At 42.7% G+C, this 23,953-nt stretch overlaps 1 long non-coding RNA gene across 3 annotated transcripts in view; it reads right to left on the reverse strand.

Annotated features, from left to right (window-relative positions):
* The window catches only part of LOC148110069 (uncharacterized), a 245,774-nt gene that overhangs the window by 112,815 nt on the left and 109,006 nt on the right, over positions 1-23,953 (reverse strand). For 2 of the 3 annotated variants that reach the window (XR_015724481.1, XR_015724478.1), the window contains one exon: positions 16,185-16,282. This is a non-coding gene — a long non-coding RNA (uncharacterized LOC148110069). Of the gene's footprint in view, positions 1-13,408; positions 16,283-23,953 lie in introns of those variants that run through there. The other variant, XR_015724479.1, reaches the window with a different exon arrangement.

The following is a 23,953-nucleotide window of genomic DNA, read 5'->3' on the forward strand; positions in this document are numbered from 1 at the left end:
TATTATTATTATTTTTTTTATCCAACAAATATAGCCCCATTGGCATAATTTCAAAACAAACAACAGAATCTATGTTAGGAACAGATAGATTGCATGCAAGAGTGAGATTATGGTTGAGCTGTGAGATTTGGGGAGAGGAGGAAGGTGTGAATACAAAGGGAAAAGGGGAAGTTTGAGACTCTGGTGAAGGGTCATGGTGCAGGAATGAGGCGTCACGACCCTTACCTGTACAAGCTTCTCCTCCGGCTGCATCCTGGACACTGCCTTCATCTGACATTCCCTTTCTCTGAATCCTAATCACCAGTCGTCTTTCTCCAGCTGTTTGATCTCTCAGAGGCCTTGAGCCTTTGTTTTTCTTGACTACCACCACCTTTTGTGCGCCCACTCCCACAAGGCCTCAGGGCACCACCCCTGCTTCTCTCCTATGCTGCCAGTAGCTCCTTCTTAAGTTCCTTTATGGGTCTGTGGTAAAGCTGCACATGCTCCTCTTCTCACTCTCTCTCATTGACACCCATCCCTTCGACCATCCATACTCTGACAACCCCCAAATCTAAATCTGTGCCTCAGACTCCCCTCTTCTCTGTGAGATACACCCACACATTTATAATTTCTAACTTACTATTTTTATCTAGATTTTCTGTTGGCCCCCAAACTCACAAGGGTTAAGTTGAACATGAAATTCTTTCTCTCTTCCCACTCCCAACTTATTCATCATGCTGTATTTTCTATTTTGGAAAATGACACAACTATCCAAGCCTGAAACCTAGAGGTCATTATAGATTCTCTTTTCCACTCCATTGAGATCCAACCGATTGTACTTACTACATATCTCTTGCATCTCTCTTATCTTTTCTCCCATCATTGCCATTATTTAGACATTTTCCCACCTGGGCCATTCAACAACTTCCAAAATATCTCCCTGCAACCATCATCTGCCACCCTTTGCCCCCTTTCCAGCCCCACCCTCCATGTGGCCATCAGAGTCATCTTCCTAAGTTGCAAATGTTATCACATCTTTGACATGGCACTTACAGGACTTCATCCACGGGACCCTCCCTACCTCCCCAGCTGTTTGTGAACACCTAAGGATCAATATTTTATCTGTTGAAATCAACTGATTAAAAAATATTTCTTGAACACCTTCTACATGCCTAAGATTGTGTTAGGTCTGGTGGATGACATAAAAGAAGTTTAGTACATGACCTTCAACTTCAAAGGGCTTTCAAAACTAACATATGAAAAGAATTACTGCATAATTACGTGCTTAATTGTGTGGTATAGAGTCCAAAAGCAATATGAAGTGTATTTCCATGTTTTCTAAGGTTCATAAAATTCTACCAATATGTGTACACACATAAATTATGCATGTGTAATTCCCTGATAAAAAGTTTATAATACAGGGGGTGCCTGGGTGGCGCAGTCGTTAAAGCGTCTGCCTTCGGCTCAGGGCGTGATCCTGGCGTACCGGGATCGAGTCCCACATCAGGCTCCTCCGCTGTGAGCCTGCTTCTTCCTCTCCCACTCCCCCTGCTGTGTTCCCTCTCTCGCTGGCTGTCTCTCTGTCACATAAATAAATAAAATCTTTAAAAAAAAAAAAAGTTTATAATACAAATTTTCCTTGGTTAACACTAGTCACTTCAACTGTGAAGGGAGGAGGTCACCTCTGTGAGGCAACAAGCCTTCATTAGTTTGAGCACTTACTTCACAAAACCACTTATTTTATTGCAATATTCATCCTATTCTCATTTCAGTAGGAAGGAAAATGGTCTGTGTAATTGAAACCAAAAACGGGTTATTGCTTACACTTCTTAGAGGGATATAAATCAGACAGAGTCAACGTCAGGTCCAACAGGCAAGGTAAGGAAGAAAAACTGCTCATAACTGTGCTACGGACTGAGTGTTTGTTTCCCCCCAAAACTCATATGTTGAAGCCTAATCCCCAATGTGATAGTAGGTATGTGGAGGTGTGGTAATTAGGTCATGAGGGTGGAGCCCACATTTATGGGATTAGTGTCCTTGTAAGAAGAGAGCAACGCTCTCTCAGCCACGTGAGTATCAGTGAGAAGGTAGCATGTCTACATGCCAACAGGCAGGTCCTCAGGGGAGAACAGATCTAGCGGCACCTTGATCCTGGACTTCCCAGTCTCCAGGACTGTGAGAAATAGATGTTTGTTGTTTAGGCCACCCAGTCTATGGTATTTTTGTTATAGCACCCTGAAGTGATGAAGACAAACTCTTCAGTACAGCAACCTAAATCAATGTACTTTCCAGCTTCAAAAGAAGGCAATCTAGCTCAAAGCAGAGAACCTCACAAACAAATGGGCCCCCTGTGCAATCTAATAGTGGTCTAGCACTTTCATTATGAAGCCGGGCAGGCTGGCCCATTATGATGCTCCCATCATATCAAATTCCCATGCAGAACTCCACAGAGAGGCCATAAGCACCCAGCTTTTCTGTCCTGAAAATAGATGGATTTGGCTTTGCAGAAAGGAAACCAATTTAGATGAAACATGGTGCCCATTACTTTCCCTGTGAAAACTGTTCATAGGTGAGGTATTAGAAGTCCAGGGAAATTAAATCATCTCTTCTTGTTCTTACTCATTAGTTTGTATGGGCTTGGAACAAAGGAAACTGGTGCTAAAGGATTCAAATCATGCTGGAGGGTTTTTCTAGTGGCCAGAGCTTTAGACTAGGAGCCAGGAAGCTTGAGCCCTACTCCTCGCTCTGCTGTTAACCGACTATGTGTGCCTGCTAAGCCCCTTAACTTCTGTAGTTTCAGGCTCCTTATAAAGTCCTCCTGGCAATAAACACATTTTTTTAAATGAAAACATCTCAGGAAAGAGCTTTAAAAATGCTCCCCCAACCCTTTCTCTCATCCGGGTCTGTGTAGACAGGTCTGACGTAATTCTGATGCCTTTGCCTTGGTACGTGAGAAATTTCTTTGCCCTGGCCGCTTTCAATACTGTATCCTTGGATCTAATATTTGCGAATTGCACTATGACGTGACGTGGTGTAGGTTTGTCATGGTTGAGCTTGGGAGGGGTCCTCTCTGCCTCTTGGACACGAATGTTTGTTTCCCTCGCTAGATTAGGGAAGTTTTCAGCTACAATTTGTTCAAATATCTCTTCTAGACCTCTGTTTTTCTCCACCCCCTCGGGGATGCCGATGATTCTAACATTGGATCGTTTCATTGAGTCAGTAATCTCCTGTAACCTACATTCGTGGGCGTGGATTTTTTTAAGACCAGCTTCTATTTTCGTTTTTTCCTCTATTAACCCATCCTCCAATTCACTAACCCGTTCCTCTGCTTCGGTGACCCTGGCCGTCAGAGCCTCTAGTTTTGCCTGCATTTGGCCCATAGAATTTTTAATTTCTGTCAGATTCGCTCTCATTTCTGTCCTTAGGGATTCTATATTCTCAGTAACCTTTTCGTTAATAGTTTTTTCAATTCTACTCATCATTTTGACCATCGTTACTCTGAATTCCATTTCTGATAATTTGGTTACATCCATATCCATTATTTCTGTGGCAGAGGCCACAGACTCACTGTCTTTTCTTTGCTGGGGGGGGCTTCTCCTTCTTGTCATTCTGATGAGGAGAGGTTGCAGGGTTGTCCAGAGCCCAAATTATTGACTGGGTCCCAGGCCGTGCCCCTTGTTTTATAGGGATCTTAGGGAAGTTTGGGGCCCTAAAAAACATAGGGTATCTGGGATTCCTACTGCAACCCTTTAAAGTGCCCCTGGGCTATTTATATCCAGGGCCATAATCTCTTTGTGACTTGCCTCTGTGCTGAGTTTACCATAATGTGAGCACCTGTTCACTTGTTCCATTGCCAAAATTAGGTTTTAAAAGGACCTATCGTATTAACACGGTGTCTTCAAGTTTTAGAAACACTTTCACAACACCATTTCAATCAGTCCTCACAATACCTCTGAAATAGGCAGAGCAAGTGTTATTTAAGGGGTGAGGGAACTGAACTCTTGGTTCAGAATCCAGGAGTGTTTCGCTTCCTTTGTCCCCTCCCAACACCCCAGCCTCTCTCTGCTTCCCCAAAGGGAATTTATAAATGGTATGTCTGTTTTATGATTGTCCTGTGTTCCTCTCCATTTGCATTTTAGTCTTAGGTTTTAAATTACACAAGGTTGGGTTCTTGTATTGTAAACTCACCCCTCCTTGATAAATGGAGAGAGTTATCTCAACAGGGTGTTTTTATCTGCCTCAAAGATTTTCACTGATATCAAAACTCAGGGGGCACCTGGGTGGCATAGTTGGTTGGGTGGCTGACTCTTGGTTTCAGCTGGGGTCCTCGTCTCAGGGTCCTGGGATTGAGCCCTGCATCAGGATCCATACTCAGGGCAGAGTCTGCTTGGGGATTCTCTCTCCCTCATTCTTCCCCCTCCTCTCTCTCTCTTTCAAATAAATAAATAAATCTTTAAAAAAAATGTCAGGACTGGTAGAAACATAAAAAGAAAACAAAAAGTTTTATCACACAAGAAATAGTTAAAGAAATAGTAGCAAAACCAAGATCAATTAAATTATTGAATGGTAAATGTTGTTTGGTCATTATAAGACCACACAGATTCTCCTATACCCAGCTGCTGGGTTAAGAGAAATTTTCTGCTAAGAACCAGCTGCATTTACAAAAGCTCATTTGTGCATCTGCTACATGAAGCCTGTAGTGAAGTATAAGTTCAAGACCTTCTTAATTCATTAGTTGGTAACTTATTGATTCTGAAAGCTACAGACCCTGTGCCTTGCCATCATTTTCATAAAGCATTCCTCAGGGTAGTGTTCACTGTAAAATATTGAGCTTATTAAGAGTTTTGGGGCCTCTGATTAACGTTCACAGCAAAAGCTATGTTAAGTAAATTGGGTGCCAAATAAATCTAATATGATTGTGGAAAGTCTTTAGCTAAATTAAGACGCTGACAGCTCACATAACAAGATGCGAAGCAATGGTAATTAAGAAAAATAATCACCTATGCTGCTGAGAGGACAGGTCTGACCCCCAGTGAAGTGACTCCCAAGGCTTCTGTTTTCTAAAAGACAAATCTTGTTGTTTTGCTCTGCTGCAAAGGGGGGTGACGGATGGGGCAAGAGATCTCTTTCTTCATTCCAATATTCACTACATACTCTAATACAGAAAATTATGTGTGGGGAATAATCTTGTTTGAGGCAGAAGGACAGATTAGCAGAATTACCTAAGCTCTCTTACATCCCTCAGTATGGCACTCACAACTCCCTGCTCCCTACTTTCCTCTGTTAAAGAGGCAAGAGAACTAGAACTTCACTGTTTTAGACTTCTTTACATGTAGGAATGGTCAAGTGACCCAATTCTGGCCACTAAGATGTGAGTGGCAGTCACTGGACACAGGTTCTGTGGAAGCTTTTCAAAAGGGACAGACATGCCTAGCATGCCCATTCTGCCTTTTGTCACCTTTCCTTCTCCCTTTTTCCTGCATGGAACGTGACCAAGATGCCCACTTGGAGGTACAGCAGCTGTGTTTGAAGGTTGGAGGGACAGGGAGCCACAGGGGGCTCGGGTTGTCTACTCCTTGGGGGCCTTTTCACTTGAGAGAAGAATTCCCATCAGTTTAAGCCACATTCTGCGGTCGAATATAAGACTAATTTTAGGATTTTTCAGTTCAGATAATTCCTCAGCAGTGCCAATGGATTTGGTAGAAGTAAAACAACAACAGTCTTGCATCCTTTCTGGTAACAATTTACATTAGGAATTTTCAGGCAGTGACAGGAACTTCTTCAGCGTCAGACTTGTGAATACAGACCCAGTGTGAGTGCTGTTCTCATTGGGCCCTTCAACCTCTCCATGTGGTGACAGTCCTCTTCTTGGGAGATAACTTTCCATCAATTCCTGTGGACTTATTTAAAGAGCAGGATCATACCTTCCTTACTGGCTTCTTGAAGTAGTTCCTCTGAGTTCGCTCTTTTGGGATCTAGCATTTAAACCCTTCCTATTCTAAGGAAGGCTTGTATGAGTATAAAAATAAGATAGTGGTTCCTAGCTATATTGCTTTCACCTACACCATACTTCAGTTCTTTCATGTAATCCTGGAAAATGAAGCAATGACAACAAAGATAAATTCAAACCTAAACGAGAGGAACAAAGGGAGAATGAGAGGATGATGAAACTTAACTTCTGTGGAATATGATCTCCTAGGTCACGATCTGTTTGCCTTGCCATTCCACATATACTTTGGACACTCCTTGAGCAGTCAAGTAAGAGAAAAACGGTGGTCAGCTGGTGAAATGAATTGTAATACCTCCACACGCTTCCTCTTTGTATTGTGTGTCTACACGGAAAACTGATTAAGTCAACTTTTCTCTCTGCCAAGGGCCTAGTTGGATACATTTCAGATTTCTTGTACTTAATTATGGGCCATACTGGGGATTTGGTTATATTCCTTCTTGAGATATGATTTATTTCGTTTCATCAACAAATATTTATTTGAACACTATATTAGTTATCTATTACTATATAACACAGTGCCCCAAAATGTAGTAGCCTAAAACAAAAATAGACATTTATTACTTCACGCAGTGTTTCAGAGTCAAGAATTCAGGAGCCATTTAGCTTGGTGATTGTAGCTGTGGTCAAGATGTCAGTGGAGCTGCAGTCATCTGAAGGCTGGACTGAGGCTGGAGGATCCACCTCCAGTACTGCTCACTCACACAGCTATTGGTAAGAGGTCTTAGTTCTTCACAGACTGTTCATAAGAGGCCTCACTAGTCAGCACTATTCCTTCCTAGAATGATTCTCAATGGCTCTTGGCTCCACCCTCAGAGTCATCTTTCCTGTTGCATCATGCATAACCTGTGTGGGCAGCTGCAAAGTTTTTCTCAGCTTGTTTCCTCCAGAAGAAGTTTGGGGATCTAGAAGCCACTTTCCCTTTTGTACTATCTCTGTCCCTTATAATACAAGTTGGCCATATTTAGGAGAAGACAATGTGTGAGTTGGACAAAACTTTGTGGGTCTGTACTCTTATTTGGGGTTCACTCCGTTAGGTAAAAGTCAAATCCACAAATTGCTTCAAGGTAAGCCCCTCTCTTCCTGAGCTTCTCTGGGCCTGCTAGGGGACACCATCCTTAGACTTCTTCGAAGCCCTACTGTTTGAATGAATAGTTCTTGAAGCACACTTTGGATCTTTCTGGGACCTTAATGAAGGATTTTTTAGTCGATTCCTTGGCTTCATCTTTAGATCATGTTTTCCTGAGTGTACTCAGAAAAGTTTGCTAGAAGGGCAAACTGGGAAACTTTAAATATAATACTTCTGGGGTCATTTTGTTTATCAGACCTTCCTTTAGCTCTTTTCTCCCCTCTTACATTTTATTATAAGCAGCAAGAAGAAACCAGGTAGCATCAACACTCTGACTGAAAATCTCCTTAGACAGATCAACCAGTTCACCAGGTATAATTTCTCCTTTCCACTTTGTTGCTGAACATTTTGCCACTTTACAAGAAGAATCAACTTTCCTCTCATTTCTAATAACTTTTTAAAAATTTCCTTTAAGCCTCCCTTGCAGCCTCCTCAAAGGCTATCAAGCTTCTACTGTCAGGTCCTTCAAGGCTCTTCAGCCTTCTTTCTCAGTTTCTTCCATGGCCTCCAACTTCTGCCTGCTTTCCAGTTCAAAAGCCACCCCCATGTTTTAGATTTTTATTATAGTAGCATGATTGCACTTTCAGGTACCAAAATCTGAATTAATTACTCTTATATAACAAATTACTCAAAAATGCAACATTTTAACACTAGAAACATATATTATCAGACACAGCTTCTATGGGTTAGGAATTTGGTAATGGCTTAGTTGGGAGGTTCTGGCTCAGGTCAAATCTGGCTATATTGCAGTCAAGATGTCAGTGAGGGCTTCAGTCATTGGAAGGCTTGGTCACGGGCAGGGTCCTCAATCAAAAGGCTGCCTGAATGTTCTCATGACAGCCTTTTGCTAGAGTGAGTGGTCCAAGAGACAGCGAGACAAAGCTGTAATGTCTTTTATGAACTAGCCTCAAAAGTCACAAACTATACTTTCTTCAATATCCTACTGGTGGTATAGGTCAGCCCTATTCAATATAGAAAGAGACTATGCAAGGGCACGAACACCAGAGGGTGAGGATCTTTGTGGCTGTCTCAGAGACTGACTACCACAAACACTTACCAGGGCCAAGGTTCTGTTCAGGGCCCAACTGGGGACAGAGGAAAAGAGTCCCATTCCTCCAGGAACTTAGATTAGAACTAGGGTGATTAGACACAGACACAAATAATATGAAAAATGTCATTGAATTATAGAACCAAACTGCTGGGAAAGGAAAAAGCACTCACTTGATACATTTCTGTATTTATTTCTTCCACTAGTTTATAAGCTTCTGGCAGGACATCACTCATCTTTATTCCCCACAGGGCTGAGCTCAGGGCCTTGCCAATATAGGTGTTTAGTAAATATCTCCTGAGCAAACAAAACCCTGCATCAAGCTCAAGAAAGACTGAAAAGTAAGAATAGGCCATTGAGGCTAATGATTAAATTTCAATTATTCTCATTTTCTACAAAATGATTTCAGGAGACAATTGGAATAAATTGAGATTACAAGGTGTTAAGGAGGTGGTGAGAGTAGATCAAGTTTGGCAATAAAAGGAAGGGCAGAGATGAGGTTTAGCTTGAGAGGAAGTGGCTAAAAGATTCTTTCCAAGTTTAAGGAAAATGTGAGGGTTTTCTAGGCAAGAGAGGAGTCAGAAAGAGAAGAGAGAAAATAGAACTGAAGAAAAAAATGTTGGTCATTGATGGAGCAATGTCCTAGGAGGGATTCCCAAGCACAGATAGAGGACTAGACTTTGAAGAGAAAAGAAACCTTTTTTCCTTTGAAAAAGGTCAGAAGATCAAGAGACACTTTTGAGTAAAGAAAAGGTAAGTTCTGTTATGTCATGTTGAATGGCTTTGATTGTTTTCAGTAAAATTGGGGCAAGATCATTCTATAGACGGAGGGGACCAAGAAGAATGGGAGCTTGAGAACACAGGAAGGCAAAAGAGCTGTTGGAAGGAATTTGAGAGAGAGTGACCCCAATAATCTGGGCTGGTAGAAAGGAGGCAGCTGGGGTTTAATCGTCTGGGTCTGTGGGAGAACAAGCACACAGGGTGGCATGATGCCCTCTGGCTGCACTCAGCCGGCTTCAAGAAGGAAGACAGGAAATAGATGGACAATAACAGCCGCCAGCACAGTGGCCATGGCGGGGAATCTCAGGAGACCTGCGCCATCTGATTTCCCTCCTGACTGACTGTTCCCATTACATGGTGAAATTTCTTTCCCCTGAAAATCACTATGAATTCTGAGCTGAGAAGAAATGGCATATTTCTTTCACATAAACGTATGGCGCACAATGGGGAAAATATGGAAAGAGTTTTAAATCTTTTTAACAATTCTTAACATGAACAATTTAAGATTCAATTACTGATTCGCACTGCTTCAGGTCAAGTAAGTGATGTCAATATCCTCTTTATAATTCAGCCCACAGGAAATAAACACTTAGTTTTCATGATCTTCCATAGATAGGTCTTACAACCAACTACATAAAATGCATTTTATGGGAAAATATTCTCAAGAGCATAGGAAACAGCACAGGACTGGGGATTAGAAGATTTGGGTTCATGCAGCTGTGCCACTATCTATGTGATGCTGAGCAAGTCACTTAATCACTCTGGGGCCCTTATCATTCATTTGAAAAATAGGAAACTGCATGGAATGCTCTCTAATGCCTTTTAGCTCTACCATTTCATGGTTCTACGCTTTCTCGCCCATCAAATAACCTAGATTTTCCTCCGTGAGTGCCGCACAAGCTGGACGTGAGGGGTCGCATTTAGATAATCACTCATAAACACATCTGTCTGACACTGGTAAACATGTCTTATTTCCTTCAGTAGATGGCATTCAGCAGCTATATGATGACTGGCCTCATTTCTCACTTAAAAAAAGTCCTTAAGGGGCATTGTTTTTTTTCCCTTTCTGGCCAGCTGAGGATGTGGGGGGGGGGGGAGAGTGAGAAACACAGGCTTCTAGGACTCAGAACTCTGCCTTTTGGTTAATGGTATTTTCTTTCTTTCACACATGAACCCAAGTGAGACCAATCATTCACTCTTGGGGCATATAAATTCTTCCTGAAGCTTTTGTATTTTTCCTATCCTTTTTGGCTAGGTACATGGTACCCCAAACCAGATCACTTAAAAAAAATCAGAGTTATTTTCATGAAAAAACATTTCTGATAGCTGCTCTTTGAATGATCCCAATGTCTTCCACAACTGGTTTTCATGGTTTATTTTGCTTTCAGGAGAAGTCACCTAGAGAGATGAGCTCCTTCCCCAATTTCTTTGCCAGGTCTCTACACTCTTTCTTTATAATGTTTCAATTTAGGGATTCCCCTGTCTAGCCGTCATATTTGCCCTAATCTGATGTTCAATTCTCAGGGAAGATGAGAAATTACAATTATTAGTCATGATGGAGAAGAATAACATTATAAAACATTTCCACACTTACGAGCCATTCTTCCTTGCACCTATATAGCTTTACAGTCTTGAAAGTGATTTTACAGATATTTTCTTTGAGTATCACTTGTGTTTCATACACCCCTGTATCTCCTTTGCTAAGAAACAGAACCCAAAAGGGACACAAGAAGGAAGGCGCAGCAGAATAGGTGACCAGCCCCAAGAGCGAGTAAAACACTAGACTTTGTGCCCTGGATTAAGTCCTGACTCTGTGTATCTTTGGGCAAGTCATGCCTACACTCTAGGCCTGGATTTCCTCATCTGAAGATTGTGGCTATGAATGCCCACTCTACCCATACTTCCTGGAGGACAGTTTAAAGGAAAGGCCAGTTAATGGCATAGTATTGACCTCTGGAAAGAGCTACTATCCTGGCTGTCTTCCCTCCTCCCAAATCCTGGTATTCTGAGCTATGTGGACAGCCTGGAAGAAAATCAGGAGGCTTCTTTACTCGTAGAGACATCAGGAGGACAGAATTTCCTGCTTCCTCTCCTTCGGGGCCTACCCTCCAAAGCACAAATGACAGTCCTTTCCTCTCCCTTCCTGCTTTTGATCCCTCAGGAGGGCCAGGGCCTCCACCTTAAATTATCAGGCTGCCCCAGATTCCTTAGATCAGAGGACTCCCTGCGTTTACTCTCACCCCACAGGTGAAGGCAGGAGAAGAGATGAGACCAGAATGAAGTTTTAAAATAAATAAGATTCATCTTAAATGTCAAAATGAGATGGTTCTAATAACCATAAGTGGTGAGAATGATAGAGAAGCCAGCCACAGATATTGATGGACCAGCGACCCAAAGGGAAAGGAGAGTGTCAAGAGAGCCAATTTAGAAGTAATTAGGAACAATTTTAAATTTCAAATGTTTACACCCCAATGAGCTGAGACCACTCCTCAGTAACCCAGTTATATGAATAATTGGTAGTTTATTGTTTTTTTAATAATAATATTTTTTATTATATTATGTTAGTCACCATACAGTACATCCCTGGTTTTTGATGTAAAGTTCCATGATTCATTAGTTGCATACAATACCCAGTGCACCATGCAATACGTGCCCTCCTTACTACCCATCACCATCCTATCCCATTCCCCCACCCCCTCCCCTCTGAAGCCCTCAGTTTATTGTTTTAGTGGCTCTTAAACTCTTTCTAGCTGCTGCTTTCCCCACCATTGAGAGATCCTCTTTTTAAAAGTTGTTTGTCTTTCCAGTCTCTCTGCTGTTGTGTTTCAAAATGCCCCATCTTGCCTAATGAACTTCATTTCTTTCAACATTTTAAACACTTATTTTGAAATCACTTTCAGATTAACCCACTATATGCAGTGTTTTGGATTTAATTTCTCCTATTTTTGCACCAGTTGATTATCTCTGAACAAACTGCGTTTCCTTATTTGTTTTCAGCTCATCTGTAGTGGCAATTACCTTCTTCAAGTATCCTACGCACTTCCGAGTTGTAGAGACAGTCCTTCAGCTCAGTTTTGAGATCACCTCTGACAGGGTATTAAGAGGTCTGCCAATTTCTCAACTCTGTGTGTTTCTCTGTGTCTGTCTGTCTATCTATGTAGTGCAAAAGTCTGCCACATTGTTGCATGCAGAGGAGCCTTCGAGTTCTGATTTTTTAAGAATGACTCTTTCTCCAATAAGAGGGGTTGGTACTTGCATCCAAAACAAGCCCTTAAACTGCAGACAAAGATTTCCCCAACTCCCAGCTTTGTTCAGGGAGTCAATTCAATTTCCCCACTTGTGCAGGACCTATGGCCTCTGCTCTTGTCCCCCTTTCCTGCACACCCCAACCCCCAAACGGTAAGAAAACCTGATGTTGAGTTTGCTTACTCCTGTGGGTCACAAAACCCCAATTCTACTCAGCATTAAGAAGCCCCTCTTCATTTTTGGCAACTAGACTTTTCTCTTTGTCTCTGAGCTTGACATATATTGTTAAAACATATGGAAACATATGTTTCCATATATTTGCTGGGGAGGGACCTGAATCCAAATGTTTCCCATTTCTGTACTTGGAGATGGGAGCAAGCTTAGGAAAAGCTTTTGTCTATAGATTTTTAGAATCTGGTGGCTTTAGAGGGAATTGGTCATAGATTATCAGCAGTACTATACTCCATTGTATTCCAGAATGGCTATGAAGTTAGTGTTGATGTATTTATTGTTAAAAATTCTGAAAATCCCTGAGAGAATCTGGAAGGGTGGAAAGGCAAGAAGAGCCATTTTCAGCACTTGATTTGGGGAGTTGTAACCTAATTCTAAGGGTAATGGGCTAGTGCCTCTTTACTTTAGGGAACTACTTCAGTTTTGGGACAAGATGTCTAGGCTGCAGCTGCTGGAGAAGGAACCCATGATCTGATGAAATAAGCATCTCACCCTAGCCTAGGAATAATCAGAATGAGAAAAAAAAAAAAAGCAGGAAAAATGCTTGTTGGTATATATCTCAGAACTCCATTTTCTGTTTTAATCTATGAAAGAGATTAAAGAGATTGAAAAACTGAGTTCTGAGTTATTTGGGCCAGATAACTCTTTGTTGCGGTGAACTACTCTGCACTGTGCGCTGTTTAACAGTACATCTGGCTTCTACCCAGTTGACACCACTAGTAAACCTTCAACCTCAGTTGTGATAATCAAAAAATGCTGGAAGCATTGCCAGATACCCCAGGAATGGGGGGGGTCCCCCACTTCATTGACAATCTCTCATCTATGAGAACAAGGGATTGTTATCCTTATCTAACTGGATCGATTAATTTTTTTTTTTTTTAAGATTTTGTTTATTTATTCGACAGAGATAGAGACAGCCAGCGAGAGAGGGAACACAAGCATGGGGAGTGGGAGAAGCAGGCTCGCAGCGGAAGAGCCTGATGTGGGGTTCGATCCCACAACGCCAGGATCACACCCTGAGCCGAAGGCAGACGCTCAACCGCTGTGCCACCCAGGCGCCCCTGGATCGATTAATTATTTGACAAAAATGTACCGAGAGGTTTTCAGGTAGCTGGCCCTAGCACACAAAATGAGTTCAGATCCTTGTCTGAAAGTGTTCAAACATGGAGATTATACTCCAACGTCACATGGGCAACAGTATCTGGGGATTAAGGAGAACCTCAAAAAAGTGATTGAACTTGGCTGCAATTCACTCAACAAGAAGGATTGAGGGGTAGCCCAGAACCAAACATGCAAGGTGACGAAGGTAAGAGAAAGCAGTCTGTATTCTGGAGACCCCCAAACATCAGCTTTTGATGTCTAAGAAGGACATTTCCTTTGAGAATCCTCAATTTAGCAAACATCCTTACAATACAGAGTTTTCTCCATAAAATTCACAGTTTTAGACAAGGTTCCTGAGATATCCCTTTATATCTTTAGTGGATTCTACAAATGGGGGCTAGAATGTAGATCTGTTCAGGGAAGTGCCTCACAGCTCTGGAATCAGACACTCCTGAGTTCAGGCCCTGACTCTGCCTCTTAGTAGTTGTGTGACTTTGACTCTCTCTTCCTCAGTCCCCTCGGCTGTGAAGTGGGGGTGATAACAGTTCCAACCTCAAAAGCTTGCTGTGGTGATTAGGAGCGACCAGACACCTGTATTTAGCACAGCTCCAGCACACAGTAAATGCTCATTAAAGTCCCTGAATTTTTTTTCCCTCTCTCCTGGACCACTTCCATAAGCATATTCATATACCATTATATACTTAATTTTTAAAAAACCTGTGGACCCCACTCTTATATTGCTCTCCTTCTTTTTATAGAAAAACTCTTGAAAAGAATTATCTATAGACTCAATACCATCTCTTTAATTCTCTCTTGAAGCCCCTCCAATCAAGCTTTGGACCACATCACTCCACCAAAATAGCTACAGCCGAGGTCACTAGTCTCATGACTTTGACATGACATCTACATTTGGAAACTTCTATCTCCCATCTAGACCTTTCCTCTAAACTCCAGCACATATATCTAACTGGCTATTCAGCATCTTTACTTGGATGTTTCCTGAGCATCCTAACAGAACAGGTCTGAAACAGAACTCTTGATTTCCCCCTCATTCTCCCTGCAAAATGCTCCCTCCTGCAGCCTTCCCATTTTAGTTGACAGAAACAATATCTTCGGGTTGCTCAGGCCAAGAGCTTTGGAATCATCCTCTTCATTTTCTCTCACACCCCACATCCAATTATTGGCAAATGCTGTCAGCCTGACCTTCAAAATATATCCAACATTTACCACTTCTCATCATCTCCACTCTTAGTACTCTGGTCCGAGCTACTGTGATTGTCCATCTGGATTATCCTACTTTCTCTTTACTGGTCTCCCTGATTCCACCCGATCCTCCCATGATGGCTACTTTGATGTGTAAACTTGGCTAGGGTATAGTGTCCAGTTGTTTGATCAAATACCAGTCTAGATATTGCTGTGAAGGCATTTTTTTTAGATGTGATTAACATTTAAGTCAGTAGATTTTAAGTAAAGCAGATTATCCTCTATAATGTGGGTGGGCCTTATCCAATCAGTTGAAGGTCTTAAGAGCAAAGACAGAGGCTTCCTAAAGAGGAAAGAATTTTGCCTCTAGACTACAACACAGAAATTCTACCTGAGTTTCCACCTTTTGAGTCAAGACTGCAACATCACCTCTTCTATTTTCCCCCCAATCTTTTTTATTGTGGTAAAATGCATATAACATAAAAATTACCATCTTAATCATTTTTAAGTGTACAGTTTAGGGGTATTGAATATATTCACAATGTTGTACAGCTATCACCACCATAATATATCCATATATCTTTTCATCTTGTAAAACGGAAACTCTATAATCCATTAAACAATAACTCCCCATTCCTCACTTCCTCTAGTCTCTGGAAAACACCATCACACTTTCTACCTCTATGATTTTGACTTACTCTAAGTACCTCATGTAAGTGGAATCATAGAGTATTTGTCTTTTTGTGACAAGCTTATTTCATTTAGTATAATATCCTCAAGGTTCATCTATGTTGTAGCATAAGTCAGAACTGCCTTGCTTGTAAAGGGTGAATGACATTCTATTGTACGTATATACCACATTTTGCTTATCCATTCATCTGTTGATGGACACTTGGGTTGCTTCCACATTTTAAGTGCTGTGAATAACACTGCTATGAACATGAGTGTACAAATACCTCTTTGAGACCCTACTTTCTATTCTTTTGGGTATATACCTGGAAGTAGAATTCTAGATCATATAATCGTTCTATTTTTAATTGTTTGAGGAACCACTATATTGTTTTCCACAGTGGCTATACCATTTTACATTCCCATCAACAGTGTTCAAAGGTTCCAATTCTTACCAATACTTGTCATTTTCTGGGGTTTGTTTTTGGATAATAGTCATCCTAATGGGTATGAAATGGTGCTGTCCAGTATTATGGATTTTAAACTTGCCAGCCCTAACAAAAGTGTGGACGATTCGTTAAAGTAAATCTCCCTCTTTTTCTCTCTCTCTCTATACATAACCTATTGGTTCTGTTTCTCTGGAGAACCCTAATATACCTCCTTACAATGGTTATCTACATACAGCAATCATAGGCAGCTCCTTTAAATAAAAATCCGCTTGTCACTCTTCTGATCAAAAACACATTGCAGTGGCCTCCCATTTCAAACAAAGCAAAAACCAAAGTACTTACACTGGCCTGTAAGGCCCCGGGTGATCTGGGCTGCCTGCTCTTCAAATGTTGTCTCTTTCTACTCTCCCTTTCAAGCTGGATCAAGTTAAAGAGCGTTGCTGTAAAGATAAAGTGGGTAATATTATGTACATATGTGGACCATACAAAGACAGGAAATAAATCGCATGTCAGACGCCTAATGGGAGTCAGAAAGGGGCACTTGTAAGTTGAAGATGGAGGCTATTCTTTCTGTCTCTCAGGGGTTTGTGATCTCTTTTCTTGGCTTTCCCTCCCTGCCCAATGTGTGCTCTCTTCCTTTAACCGCCTCTGCTTACCAATCTTGCACATGGCCTCCAAATGGCTGACTCATGCCCCAAGTCAACCAGCCATTCAACAAGTATTAAGTGAGTACCTAATATGTGGCAGGCACTGACCTATGCCCTATGGATGAAGCAGGGAAGAAAGCTGACAGAAGAGGGTGTCTTCCTAGAGCTTATGGTCTGGTCTTGGGTGGGGTGGGGGATGGGGGTAGAGGAAAAATACAAAATAAAACAAGATGAACATGCAAAGTATAACGTGTCATGGTTTAAAGTGCCTCAGAGGAAATAAAGCAGGGAAGAAGAGAGAAAATTGGACGGTTGTGACAGTAAACTAGGTGGTAAGAGAAGGACTCACTTAGATGACTGTAAGAAGAACCCTTAGGAAGGAAGGAAACAGGCAGAGAGAGCAGGGTGGCCGAGGACAGTGAGAGGGAGGTCAGAGTGCTGGGGGTGGACAGCAGATTAGGAAGGGCCCTGCAGGCCATGAAGGCTTTGGCTTTTACTTTGGGTGAGATGGGAAATTATTTAAGGGTTTTGAGCAGAGGGATTTCATGATCTGACTCACGTTTTAACAGAATCATGCTGACTGCTGTGTTGAGAACAGACTGTAGGGAGACAAGGGCAGAAGAGGGAAGTCCACTTATTTATTTTTTAAAGATTTTATTTATTTGATACAGAGAAAGAGATAGTGAGAGAGAGCACAAATAGGGAGGAGGGGGAGAAGCAGGCTCCTCACTGAGCAGGGAGCCCAAAGTGGGGCTTGATCCCAGGACTCCAGGATCATGACCTGAGATGAAGGCCAATGATTAACTGACTGGGCCACCCTGGCAGCCCTGAAGGGAGTCCATTTAAAAGGCAATTCCAATCATCTGAGGGAGTGATGGGGTAGCTTGTGCAGAGCAAGGCAAAAGCGCCCACAGCAACCGCCCAGCTAAATATGAACAGGCAATGCAAACAGGCTCATGAAGCAACCCACCTTCAAATAACCATAGGCCCTAACTGACCAATTACAACCAGGCACAGTTCCTGAGGTACCAAAAAAGGGAAAATTCCATACATCCCTCACTCCACACTCACTCCGTCCCTATAACTGTGGCCCCTCACCACCACCTTGTCACAATCTCACCTTTGCTGTCCTGCCCGTTGCTCCCTTGAGGTTTGTTCTGCCTTGGGTGAATTCCTTTACTGACTATGGCATCGGTTCCCAATCCAATCGGGACACCCCACATCTGGTGGCCTGTACAGGGACCCTCTGTTGGTCCAGGACTCTCCCTGGATTGTCCAGGAATTTCCGGGGACTTTCCCTGGTGGACTGACTCTAGTACTCCTCGGGGAACTGATGACCTCCGGTGGAGGTTACTCCTCAGTTAGGATCGGAAGCCCCAGGGGGAACCAGGCAGACTGCCCTTTCCCAAAAGGGTGAGGGATTCCCCTTCTTGCCCTTCAGAGGGACCCTTCCCTCCCTCTCCTTTCTCTTTTCGGCCCTTTGGCACTGCCCTAGTACTCCCCAGACAAGTGAAGATGTCTGGCCAGGGCAGCTCCCTGGTGTGGTCTGAAGGTCTGGGGGCCAACAGGTTGGACTCTCCAACAGCCTGTGAGGGTGAAAGACCCCTTTCCTCTCCTCTCCCACTCCATTTGCAGCTTATCTAGGGTGAATCTGCCCCCATTGCAGACTTGGTTGGGACCCTTTCCTGATGCTGGCTGACTCTCAGCTACCTTGCTTCTTTGGGCCCCCTCCCTTTTTTTCCTTTATTCCTGTGGATCCAGCTGCCATCCTGATCTATGGGCAAAACACGTTCCTAGGCGGCTGAGTGGTGAGTCCCCTCCTTTTTCTGGTCCTGTGTGGCCACCCAGTGTCTGGCTTTCCCTGTTGGGGAAATCTGGGGATGCCCCAGCAGGGATTACTATTATCATGTTGTGATCCTCTCTTTGGTGAGATGCCCCAGGAGTCAGTTGCCCCCCAGAAGGTCCAGTCCTTTGGCAGGTCAGTAGGATGCCCTGACTGAGACTGTAATCTGAGCTGAAGCTCCGTTCCCTTTGTTGGGACATCCCTTTGGGAACCGGCAGCCAGTCTTTCCCACAATGGGACAAACCCCCTCTTCCTCAGACTCACCATTGGGCTGTATTCTTAAGAACTGGAACAAATTTGACCCCCAAAGCCAGAGGAAAAAGTCTTATCTTTTTATTTAATGTTTCCTGGCCTCAGTACAAACTCCCAGATCAAGAGGTATGGTCCCTCCATGGAACCCTTTCTTATAATACTATTTTCCATCTTGACCTCTTTTTTCTTTTTTTTAAAAAAGATTTTATTTGTTCATTTGAGAGAGAGAGAGTGTGAGAGAGATCACCAGCAGTGGGGAGGGGCACAGGGAGAAGCAGACTCCCCGCTGAGCGGGAACCCCCCCCCTCGATGCAGGACTCAATTCCAGGACCCCAGGATCACCATCCAAGCCAAACACAGACACTTAACTGACTGAGCCACCCAGGCACACAGCTTGACCTCTTTTGCAGGAACTACTCCATACGGTTGGAAGTCCCATATATGCAAACTTTCATGGCATTGTCTCGCAAATCCCAACCTCCACAAAAACTGTAGAACACCCCACAGCTTGGACCAGAGTGCAAGCAGCGAGGGCCTCCCACTACTCTGGTATGGTCTAGAGTCAGTTCTTTGTAAAGGATTTCTGGAATGGATGGGGCAGAAACCAAAACATGATTTAAAAAGACATCATTAAAGTCCTCTTTTAATAATCCTACAGATTGTTGCCACACCATCTCTGAGCAGATAATCACCAAATTTGATTACTAAAGACTTACTCATCACCCATCTTGCAATCTCTCCTTGGGGTATTGGAAAGAACTTGCTCTAAATGGGGAAAGTAAATTTGAACAAAATTTGCTGAGTGAATTATTTAATTAGAAATGAGCGTTTGTGTATTTCACAGGCTTTTATCTCTAGTTTGAAATTAGTTGATAACTCCTTCCAGGAGACCTGCAGTCATCCTGTTGATATTCAACAGATCACAACTGCCCTGATGGGATACCAGAGAAAGATTAGGCTGCAAGGTATTAACCTCTCTCAGACCTCCCCATTTATCTAGTTGATGCAAAAAGCCTGGAGGTAATTTCAAAACTTTTTTCCATCTTATCTTAAGGAGATAAATGAAACTAACTGAAATGTTGGAAAACTTATTAAGATAGTTTAAGGATTATTGTAAGTGGAAAAGTAAGATAACCACCAGGAATCTCATTTTGGAGGACTCATGAACTTGCCATGCCTCTTCCTCTTGTGCACAGTAGGGCCTCCAGGGACAGAGGGAGGATGAAGCCACATCGTCTTTGTGGCTCTCAAATTGGGAAAGTGAAGCTGCTTCTGCTTGGGGCCTACTACAGAACAGAAGGACCCAGGCCTGGCCACGACTCCAGATGTGCCTGAAGCCTGCGCCTGATTCCCAAAGTCACCCCCAGTATGCCCTAGAGTTGGAAGTTTTGGAGGAGGGGGAAGAAGACCTGAAGAAGGGCGTGGGACCATGTGAGATGCAGCTTCATTGTCCCGGGCACAGGCCAGTGATGGGCAGCACCCACGCAGAAAATGGCTCGTGCTGCCTTTCCATGGTGTCCACAGTCCCATTCAGAATACGACATCAGAAAGTTGCCTCCATGCTGCTGCTTCTCAGACACATGAATCTTAACATCTGGGGCCTAAATGGCCATGACAGCTTTTCTTTTCTTTATTCATTACTGTAAACTAGGTTTCAAAACTATGCATTCCGGTAGGAATCCAGGAAGCTGTACTCATTTGGAATATAAAGAGAATATAGGTTGTAAAGGTATGTAACTTTCCTGCTCTGAGCCTTGACCAAGAACTATTGCTCTCCTGTGACAAAACAAAAGCCCCGGAGCTCAGTGAGGAGATTCAGGATGTGCCAGGGCTGACAGGGAGAGAAGACTACCTGCCCTGTCCCTGGCCTCTTATGGCAGAGGGGCTACCAAGCCTGTCTCTGGTCTAGAAGGAAGGCTGGTGGGAATGCCAATTCCATCCTCAATGACAGCTTGTGTACAATCTGTGTAAAATGACTGTCAGCCAAGCTGAGAGGGCTCTCTGCCCACAGTGATGTGTACTACATGAAGAGATGCCAAACCCACAGTCACAGATGACTATGAAAGGAGTACTGGAAAAAACTGGGCAATTTTTATCATGTTTGGTGGTGCCTCCTGGTTTGAGTGAGAAAGACAGAAAATGGGAGGGAGAACTCCAGGCTGGGTTCAGGCACTGTGGTCCCAGCTTCTCCTTTTGGCATGAAAAGCCAGGCTGAGCCTAACAGGAGAAAGAGAGCTTGACCTTCTTCAAAGTGGCCTGCAGTGGGTTCGAGGCAGTGATTTTGTGACCACAGTAAGTATCCAAGATGCTCTGGAACTGATAATAAGGTTTGACATAAAATTATTTCATGTATCTGTCACCCCAGAGAGAGATTTCCTTTCCCTGAGGACACAGGATAAAGATACCTCTTGTTCTGCAGGCTGTATTTTGAAAGGTATCTGGTCTGCTTCTACTAGAAGAAGTTAGAATGTCCCAAGGCAGCTGTGGTTCCTGGGGCTTAAGAGAGCTTTTTGGCACTGTGTTAGAGCTGGAATCCTGAGGATAGAGCCAGAAAAGCCGGCAGCCTGAGGCACATATGGGAGCGAGCTGGGGAGATCCAAAAGATGGAGGAGGCAAAAGCAAAAATGTGTGAGCAGGAGGATGGGACAGCTGCTGTGTTCTGCATGCTCCCACAAGCCCCACTAAGTGGGCACAGAAGTCTGGTTAGAAACTAGGAACCAAACAGCTGGCTCTTACTCTTCATACAATAGGTGAGGTGTTAAGAAGGAGCTTTACCAGTCTTCACCCTCCCCTCAGGAAAGAGTGGCTATACCATTTTTCTAAAGTCTGAGAAGTCCTCACACCGCAGCCTGTGCCAATACAACTACCCCTTCAAACACACACACACACACACACACACACACACACACACACACACACCCTCTGGGAGGGGAAGTAAAGAGCTTTCATGTTTTTAAGCCCCTTGAGGAAGTGTGAAATGAGTAGTACCTCTGCGGGGAGGAGATTAGAGGGGATAGAGGGTAGGTTCTGAGTCAGTGAGGTAGAAGGGGCTGGACCCAAAAGTTACTGCCAAGGGAGTTCCCCGAGTCTGGGAAGATGGAGGAGAGAGATGGAGGATTGCGGCGTGAGAGAGCAGAGTGGATTCGCACTTGATCATCACATTCAGCCAATCCTCCTTCCCTTGGGGACATACATGTCCACATTGCTCCACACTAACTCCTTCTCTGACTTCTCACTCAGCATTCAGATCCCTCAACCCAGGACTTGGTAAAATAGCCATGATCTCAGGAACACAGAGGCTTAAAACACCGTTCACAATCGACACCCATGTCCTGACCGTGCAAGTTCTATTTCTGCATCTATTCGTCAAGAACCAAGGAGATAGATTCCAGGGTTGATATAAAAGGCCCAGCAAAGCCAAATCCTTACTGGTTAGCATTTTCCAAAGATCTCTTCCTCTTTTTGCCTTTGTACTCTATAAACCTTGTTTATATATCATCCAGAAGTATCCTCCATTAAATTATGGATTTTGTTTTCAGCAATAATCAAATGTCTAAAAGCCTCAGACTCTTAAACAACTAACTTCTATTTTCTTTCCACTAAGACAAATTTTACTCGATGTTGGTTTCAATCTTCATCATGAAACTGTCATCTCAGTGAGTGGCTGAAGTGGAAAACTAAATCTTAGTTGATTTTCAAAATAAGGTTTCTACTCTGAGCTCCCATTGTTCACATGTGACCACATGCCTTGAGAAGTTAAACTCAAAAAGAAAACCCCCATTCACTGGATTAACTCCAAACGATGATCTGTAGCCATAGTGACCTCCTAGACACCACTTGATTGGCCACAACACTTCGAATAATAGTTTTTACATTCATTTATGAAGTTACACCTCTATTTCCATAAGGGATCTGGGGCAGTCCTTTGGAATATCAAGAAATATCTATTGCCACCTCACACATACAAAAGTAGTTCACAGTAGTACTGATATGTTTTCATTTAAAATTATTTAAATGATTTTACCAAACTCTAAATATATATTTATATGTTTATATTATTTTTAAATGATATTATTAATTTTGTATAATTATGCATACTTTTGTACATTGCTATGTTCCTGAATAATGTAACCCTGTAGGACTTGAACTGAAATTCACCAATTTTGAACTTCACATTATCACAAACAAGCTAACCATATGGTTCTGTTATGTGTAAAAGCCAGCCAGAAAACCCAAGGTCACAACACCTTTCCATAGTGTCCCAGGTGTTAGCAGGTGTCACACTGGTTCTCAGTCATCAGCATCATGTACTGAGAAGAACCTTCTCAGCTCTCTTTTGACTTAGCTGGTTGGCATGTAATTCTACTTTAACTGGAACTCCATCGTTGCATACTTTATAAACCGGCTACCTTTCTCATACCCTCTCCCACTTCTTGGGTATCTTCCTTAAACTTACCATTATCCCAACTTTCTCTTTCTATGTGATTCTTTCTTTCTTTTTTATAATAATATTTTTTTATTATATTATGTTAGTCACCATACAGTACATCCCTGGTTTTTGATGTAAAGTTCCATGATTCATTAGTTGATTATTTCTTTCTGAAGTTTTGTCAGTTTCCCGCTGCAGCTTCCAAGGTCATTTTAAATCTGTGTACTAGTGACAATTCCCACTCTGCTGTAATGTTAAAGGCAGGAATTGTAATTCATTTTATATTGGCCTTTCTCAAACTACATTCCACAGAACACTAGGTTCCTTCCAAATGTTTACATGTGTTCTGAAAAAAAGGTTTCATGGTTAATATGGTTTGCAAAATGCTGATGATTATGATACACATTAGTGTTTTAAAGAAGTCCTAGAGTCAAGAAATTTGCCTAATTTGGATTAAGCCAGCATTTCCCAAATGTATTTGCCATAGTCCGACACCCCCCACCCCCTGCCATTACTTTCATGAAATACATTCTGGGACATAAATACTCGTGGACCTTGCAGACTCCTGGAGCAGACTGTTATTATCCAGATGATACAGATGAGGATCTATTTGTAAGCTGAAATAATTACAGATCCCGACTTAGGCTGGGGGTTGAAGAATATTTTCTCAAGCATGTTATTCTTTTGCTGAGACCTGAATGGTGAACAGGAGTAGCTACCTGCTGGTGGGGTGAGGAGCCTTCCTCAGGACATGCAGTCCATCCCTCTGTCTTACTGGAAAGGCTCCTAGGTCAGCTCCGAAGATAGGGATTGGGAAAAGATATTTCATTCTTTGTGACATATGGCCATTCATTTTAGTCTTTGGTAACACTGAGATTTCCTTAGAGAGAGAAAAGGAAGAACAGCGAAGCCACTAAAGCTTTCTGGGGAAACAAAAACC

This window comes from Ursus americanus, chromosome 5 (assembly GCF_024610735.1).
Source record: "Ursus americanus isolate L20-20 chromosome 5, mUrsAme1.1.p, whole genome shotgun sequence".
Lineage (NCBI taxonomy): Eukaryota > Metazoa > Chordata > Mammalia > Carnivora > Ursidae > Ursus > Ursus americanus.